This window comes from Rosa rugosa, chromosome 7 (assembly GCF_958449725.1).
Source record: "Rosa rugosa chromosome 7, drRosRugo1.1, whole genome shotgun sequence".
NCBI classification, from domain to species: domain Eukaryota; kingdom Viridiplantae; phylum Streptophyta; class Magnoliopsida; order Rosales; family Rosaceae; genus Rosa; species Rosa rugosa.
The window spans coordinates 23,569,679-23,578,111 of record NC_084826.1 but is presented as its reverse complement, the minus strand read 5'-3'; the positions used below and the strand labels follow the sequence as shown (position 1 = coordinate 23,578,111).

General features: G+C 36.2%; 1 long non-coding RNA gene across 1 annotated transcript; it reads right to left on the bottom strand.

Annotated features, from left to right (window-relative positions):
- Nucleotides 1-7,085: 7,085 nt before the first annotated feature.
- On the bottom strand, nucleotides 7,086-7,988 carry LOC133720429 (uncharacterized). Its single transcript, XR_009851847.1, has 3 exons — nucleotides 7,790-7,988; nucleotides 7,504-7,584; nucleotides 7,086-7,412 (listed from the first exon to the last, which is right to left on the bottom strand). It is a non-coding gene; the product is annotated as an uncharacterized LOC133720429 (long non-coding RNA).
- Nucleotides 7,989-8,433: the final 445 nt, after the last annotated feature.

The following is an 8,433-nucleotide window of genomic DNA, read 5'->3' as shown; positions in this document are numbered from 1 at the left end:
AGAAATGAATAACTTAAAGGTCTTCAATTTGATTTATTTTTTACAGAGCTAATCTTTGTATTACGTTATACAATATGAATGGTTGGATTAGAAAATTATAAAGTTATTATGCGTTAATCGCAAAACAAAGTGAATATGCTCATTTACCTAGGCCTCGTCAACGGGCCGAGCCGGGCCGGGCTTTATTGTAAATTGAAGTATCCAAGCCCGTCCATATAAAGCGGGCCTTGCGGGCTTTTTTGGGCCGGACCGGGCCCGGCCTTGCGGGCTTTTTTTATAAATAAATCTTTAAAGACACTAATTTTTTATAAATCTATATTTATATATCATACACTCTGATAGCTAAATTTAAAGCTATTGATTTTCCTTATTCTCCTGCAAATATGTCGATTGTAGTGTAAGGAAATAAGGGTCTCCCGCAGAGGATTAAGTTAACTAAAAGCTTCAACAAAAGTCACAAAACGTGACTGCAGTTCCTACTGAACAGCAGTCGACAAACAAACTAAAAACCTAACCAAAACAACCCATAAAAACACAAAAAATTACAGAGACGTACTAGACACACAAGGCGTCCGGCCAGCACACAAAATTTGGTGAATTTTGGAGTTGATTTACTATATTAAATAAATACTTCAAAACAGAGGACAGAAAGAAAACGAAACTGAGACAGGTTTGAGATTGGTTGATATCCTTCCTTTTGCTCTTATTTCTTTCCTTGCTTCGGAAAACCTAATAAACATAAAAACAACTAAATTAACCAGAAAATAAGATAAACTAACAAAGTAAATATGGGAATTAACAACATTATAATCGCATAATTATGTTCCTATCACACTCCAAAGAGCAACCTCTATTAATTCAAAAAAACTGGGAAAACCTACCGTTGGATGTGATTATTACAATAAATTATGAGTGTGGTTAAAAATTTAGTCAATTTCACCATAGTTTCGAACCCGATCGAATTGGTCAACCGTAGTCACTTGTATGTTTTCTTGATTGATCGATGGCGTGACGACCGCGAAACGTGATTATTTTTTTACATCACGTTTGTAAATATTTTATCGATGGATGTGCGTGGACATAAGATAAAAATTTTAATTTTAATTACAAATACGTTGGCCTATACCAATTTGCCTCATAAAGTTGTATGACTTATACATTGCATTTAAATTGTTGAGGTCCATTCTAAAGCAACCATGAAGTGAAAGATGAATACGGAGAAACCAACCGCTCGATAGAGAGATTGTAATATTTTATGATGGTTGTAAAAAATCCAGCCAATTTAGTTCTCGTTTCGAATTCGATCAACTAGGTCAAACTTAGTTACTCTTATAAACCTATATTTATATATCATACACTCCAAAGAGCAACCTCTATAAATTCAAATAAAATGAAAAAAACAACCGGTGGATGTGATTATTACAATAAATTATGAGTGTGGTAAAAAATTTAGCCAATTTCACCATATTTTCGAATCCGATCAAATTGGTCAACCGTTGTCACTTGTATATCTTCTTGGTTGACCGATGACATGACGACCGCGAAACGTGCTTATTTTTTCACATCACGTATGTAAATATTCAGTCAATGGATGTGCGTGGACATAAGATAAAAAATTTAATTTTAATTACAAATACGTTGGCCTATACCAATTTGCCTCATAAAGTTGTATGACTTGTACATTGTATTTAAATTGTTGAGGTCCATTCTAAAGCAACCATGAAGTGGAAGATGAATATGGAGAAACCAACCGCTCGATGGAGAGATTGTAATGTTTTATGGTGGTTGTAGAAAATCCAGCCAATTTGGTTCTCGTTTCGAATTCGATCAACTAAGTCAAACTTAGTTACTCTTATAAACCTATATTTATTATCATACACTCCAAAGAGCAACCTCTATAAATTCAAATAAAATGAAAAAACCGACCGGTGGATGTGATTATTACAATAAATTATGAGTGTGGTAAAAAATTTAGCCAATTTCACCATATTTTCGAATCCGATCGAATTGATCAACCGTTGTCACTCGTATGTCTTCTTGGTTGACCAATGACATGACGACCGCGAAACGTGCTTATTTTTTCACATCACGTATGTAAATATTCAGTCAATGGATGTGCGTGGACATAAGATAAAAATTTCAATTTTAATTACAAATACGTTGGCCTATACCAATTTTCCTCCTAAAGTTGTATAACTTGTACATTGCATTTAAATTGTTGAGGTTCATTCTAAAGCAACCATGAAGTGGAAAATGAATTCGGAGAAACCAACCGCTCGATGGAGAGATTGTAATGTTTTATGGTGGTTGTAGAAAATCTAGCCAATTTGGTTCTCATTTCGAATTCGATCAACTAGGTCAAAGTTAGTTACTCTTATAAACCTATATTTATATATCATACATTCCAAATGGCAACCTCTATCAATTCAAATAAAATGGAAAAACCGACCGTTGGATGAGATTATTATAATAAATTATGAGTGTGGTAAAAAATTTAGCTAATTTCACCATATTTTCGAATCCGATCGAATCGGTCAACCGTAGTCATGACATGTAGAATATATATGCACATATTCTATATAGAAGTATGAGAACTTTCAATTTCACCATAAGCCAAATTACAACAAATTCACACTCACACAAAGACACACACACACACACACACACACATATATATAACATATACATTAATACATATATATATATATATATCACACACACATATATAAACATGTCTAAAAGTCCTAGATCTTCAATAATGATGATGTGGCACACTGAAGATTTCCAAATATATGTGCTGGGCCTTCTAGACATGAACTTGTAAAAGATGTTGCAGATTCCCGTCCAAGCTGGACTGCCTTCACTTAAATTGCCATAACTCCTTCTAGAAAAGTCGGAATCACAAACCGTAAAATTCCTCAGAAACTAGACACATGGGGCTTTCCGTTCATATAGGGTACAGCTCCTAATTCCATCCGAGAAGTTCCCAGTAATTCAGCGAAGTTAGGTTCTAGACATGAACTTGTAAAAGATGTTGCAGATTCCCGTCCAAGCTGAACTGCCTTCACTTAAATTGCCATAACTCCTTCTAGAAAAGTCAGAATCGCAAACCGTAAAATTCCTCAGAAACTACACACATGGGGCTTTCCGTGAATATATGGTACAGCTCCTAATTCCATCCGAACAGTTCCCAGTAATTCAGCGAAGTTAGGTTCTAGACATGAACTTGTAAAAGATGTTGCAGATTCCCGTCCAAGCTGAACTGCCTTCACTTAAATTGCCATAACTCCTTCTAGAAAAGTCGGAATCGCAAACCGTAAACTTCCTCAGAAACTAGACACATAGGGCTTTCCGTATATATAGGGTACAGCTCCTAATTCCATCCTAGCAGTTCCCAGTAATTCAGCGAAGTTAGGTGTTCTGCACAACAGTTTCTGTGTTAGTTAGCTCAACTTAGCTTCTTTTCTTCTTTCTTTGAAACACACCTACAAAGACACTAAACTAACGTAAATGAACCATAAATAAGGAGAACTAAACATATATACCAAGAGAAAGAGCCAAAGAGGCATAGAAATATAAGAAAATATGAGCACATCAACATATATATATATATATATATATAATGGAAAATTCTACAAAATGTTAACGTATGACATGCATACAATTGCCTTAAAAGTGGTAATTTGAGTCCTCAAAATAGTAATATTACTCCTCAAAGTGGTAACATGAGTCCTTAAAGTGGTAAATTTTCTTAGTTACCACATGAGTCCTCAAAATAGTAATATTAGTCCTCAAAGTGGTAACATGAGTCCTTAAAGTGGTAAATTTTCTTAGTTTACCATATGAGTCCTCAGAATAGTAATATTAGTCCTCAAAGTGGTAACATGAGTCCTTAAAGTGGTAAAAATAGTTGATGTATGAGAAATGTTAACATACCATAGCTTTACCCATATATAATATAATAGTTTACGGGCTTTTACGGGCCGGGCCTAGCGGGCTTTAGGCGGGCCGGGCCAGGTTTTTGCGGGCTTTTTGGCGGGCCTCCATCAGCCCACCGAGGCGGGCTTTTTGACGGGCCGGGCCAGTCTTTTGGCCCTGCGGGCCGGCGGGCCTCCATCGGCCCACTTGATCCGCGGGCTTTTTGATGAGGCCTACATTTACCTAAGGGGTGAATCTAAGAATTGTCCATGCTATGGGTGGAGTGGGAGTTAGGTAGGGGTGAAAATAGCAAAAATTGTTATTGTGATTTGACTTTTTTTTAATCCTTTGTAATTAATTTGATTTTCAAAGTATTTAATATATACAAGGCATTTTAATAAAAAATATTGTTATGGTTGAAACATTATTCACTTCACTTAACGGGAGAGACCTTAATGAGAATCTTTAAAATGAGGGCTTCATGAAAACTTTCTAATAAATGATTGTGAGACCCACTTTTCGATTATATTTCGACAAATTAACCGTTAGATGTTCAGATATGCTTAAGTAGACCCACTTCTAAAAATTTTCAACAAAATTGCTAATTGTTAAGATACAAAACTAGATCAAATCAATAGACGAATCAAATCTATCAAACCTGGACCTTTCATGTTTATAAATGATAAATCACGATTATGCATGCCTTAATGATTTTTCAAATTGGTTAAAAATTTACAGAAATGATCTACTCTTGAATTTTAAACATCTAACGGTCTATTTGTCCAAGTGTGATCGAAAAGTGGGTCTCACAACCATTAGAAAGTCTTCATGAAATCGTCATTTTAATGGTCATCATTAGAGCCCAACCCTTAACTTAAATATAGTATAAATTACAAGCGCATAAATAGAAAATTGAAATCTATCATAACTTCAATCATTTGAGGAGGTGGAGATTTGAACTTCTAAACTTCTTTAACTTTATTTGAACTTCTAAACTTCATATGGTATCTGAACTATCGTCTATTGCATTTTTTTGGTACCTTAACTTTTAAAACTACTCTGATGGTACCTGAACTAAAGCACCGTTTCCCCATATGGTACTTCCATCCATTATGCCGTTAAGTTTGCTTACGTGGTGCCAACGTGTCCATATTGCCGTTAGGGAAAAATCCTCATATGGTACCTGGACTATCGTCTATTGCATTTTTTGGTACCTTAACTTTTAAAACTACCATAATGGTACCTAAACTAAAGCACAGTTTCTCTATTTTTCAAAAACGATATATTTTTTCCTATATCCCTGATATATCCCCGACATTTTCGATATCTCACTTTTTTCAAAGTTCCGATAGATATGTAGATATAGATATTTTAATCTTTGGTTGTGAATTATCAATTATATTTCAGCTACATGAAACTATTTTTGAATTTTTTTAATAGGGAGTACATTCATCTCAAAAAAAAAAAAAGGTAGTAGAAAAATGGGGGCATAGAATTGATTGTCTTCCCCTATCAATTAGAACATAGCAAGGTCAGATCTTTAGGCTTACTGAAATTTAAAGAGAAAATATATGTATTTTGGAGGATGATATATTTTCTCCTATATCCTTGATATATCCCCGACATTTCCGATATCTTCATTTTTTCAATGTTCCGATAGATATGTAGATACAGATATTTTAATCATTTTTTGAGTAAAAGAGGTCATCCCATTATGTAATTCAGCAAGTAGTACAAAAACGATCCACCCCTATGGGGTCGACAGAAAGAACCGTTCCGTAGAAACTACTACAAAGCCACCCCTAACTAAAAGAGCAAACAAACTAGTAATCTCCTTTTTTTTTTTTTGAGAATAAAACTAGTAATCTCCTAGCACACCCACCTTTTAGAATTAAGCCCAAAACAAAGAAAAGCATAGCCCCGAAGATGATTAAAAAACCCCAATGGGGACGACGAGGTCTCTCTTTTCTTTGCGATCTCTCCCGCTCAATGCAAGAAAAAAATAGGCCCATCATTCACAAACGAATGAAGGCCCAAAACTAAATTAAAATTTAAAGACAAAACAAACGCTCTGGCCCAAAACAGAACCCTAGCAGTCCAACACCAGGCCCAAATAAAACACCTAAAGCAAACCCTAGATGAGACTGCAGTCAAGCCGCCGCCGTCATACACCACTCGCCGGAGTTTGACCCCTGCACGACCACCATCACTGATAGCCTCCTCCTGAAGACCACCACCCATACCAGCAAGAAACCCGGACAGAAACGGATCCCATTCAAGCAGAAGAGGACGAACCCCACCACCATACTCAACGCCCAATGCCAGCCCGTCATCCACCTCTGCCGGCAAAGAAGAATCGAGAGCACAACCGATTCCGTTGTCCTCCAACAGAAACGATCGATCCCAGCCATGCCAGAAAGCGCTACCATCAGCTGGAAAACTCAGCCTCTTGTAAGCCAAATTCCAGATCCGATCAGATCCATCAGCTCTCCAAGCGCCACCATTCGTTTCACCCACGAGCACACCACTATAGATCCGATCAAACACCAGATCACCCTCACTTCTGCCATCAGAAGCTTGAGAGAGAGATTTAGGCAGATTTTGACGGAGGAGCCCGTCTCCACCACCACAGTTTGGACCATAGGAGGCAAAGCCATCCTTCAAGATCGAAAGTACACTGCCTCCACCAGCAAAGAGAGGAAGCGGAGGAGAAAGCTCTCTTTCGAGAGGCAGAAACATGATTTTTAGACCAAGTAGAAGGAAGTTTTATTTACTTGCTTAAGACAGATATTTTAATCATTGGTTGTGAATTATCAATTATATTTCAGCTACGTGAAATTATTTTTGAATTTGTTACGGCAGAATGAATGGAAGTACCATATAGGGAAACTGTGCTTTAGTTCAAATACCATTATGGTAGTTTTAAAAGTTAAGGTACCAAAAAATGCAATAGATGATAGTCCAGGTACGATATGAGGATTTTTCCCTAACTTGTAATATGGACACGTTGGCACCACGTAAGCAAACTTAACGGTAGAATGGATGGAAGTACCATATTGGGAAATGATGCTTTAGTTCAGGTACCATCAGGGTAGTTTTAAAAGTTAAGGTACCAAAAAATTCAATAGACGATAGTCCAGGTACCATATGAGGATTTATCCCTAAAATGTATGCATCTAAATATAGTAACTTACATTAATAGAAATAACCATTAATTTGAAAACTCCTCCTAACAGAAACACTTATGATCAATTGATCTACAACTTTTGGGGCACACCTACTCAATCTATTTTTGCCCACTTCGGAACCAAACCAAATTAGCTTTAAGTTCATCCAAGTCTCTGCAGATTGGAATATCCTCAATATATAGTTAATTCATTGCCATCTTGGATATTGAAATCCTCACTTTGTTTCATCTCCACGTTGACTCTTTTGTTACTGGATTCTTCCTTTGGTAAAGTCGATGCTGCCTTTCTCTTTTCAGATTTCACAGCCTTAAAAGAGGGGAAAAAACAAACAAGAACAAAAATTAATTCCAAAAGTGAATGAGCTTGAATTTTATAGTTTTAAATCATTTGAACTCACCGTTGGATCTTCATAGAGGATAAAACCTACCACCTCTATAACGGATCGCAAAACTTTGTTGAACTTCTCGTGATAGAAATACTACAAGATACATTTCAGTTTTAGAAATTATGCATGGAATCTTTATTTTCCAGATTTGAAAATTATTAAACTTGAGCATTATCATGGAAGAGAAAAAAGAAAAAAAAAAAAAACAGGGCTTTCGGAATCATATATAATTTCTTCAGTAGATCTAAACTTCAGCATCTCCAAATAAGAAACAAATAGTATTCAAATTAGTAATTACCGAGTCGAGGGCACGTCCAGTTTGTCTTTGCCTAACCTCGATATTCCATCCCTTGAGCCTTTCAAAGAATGAAAATTTACGGATACACCCACTTGTAGCAGTAACTTCCCTCTCAGGGGGCACCAACTGTAGCCATCAAAAAATAAATATGAATGATGGAACGGGGGCACCAACTGTAGCATGCTCATATATACATGCACGCGGCCACGTACAATTAAAAAAGAAAAAAACATGCATGCATCCACGTTTTTCTTTCTTAATTGTACATAGTTGCGTGCATGTAACTTCCCTTTCAAACATGCATGCTCATATATACATGCAAACAGCCACGTACAATTAAGAAAAAAAAAAACATGAAGACAAATGGAACAACAACATGAACAATACACATAACTTTATAGCAATTCTTAGATATATTTAATCGAAACGATCATAACCAAACTCTTAGAGTGATGCTGACCTTTTCCACGTCAATCTGATGAAGAGGAAAATCTGCTGGAAGTTGGAATGAAAAGGAAGTTTCCCCAACAGGAAACATTATAACTCTTGCTTGTCTCACTTCGTGTTTTTCCTCCAACTGAAAATGCAAAATAAATATACGTGTGAGATAATGAGTACATTGCTAGAAATTTCACACACGCACA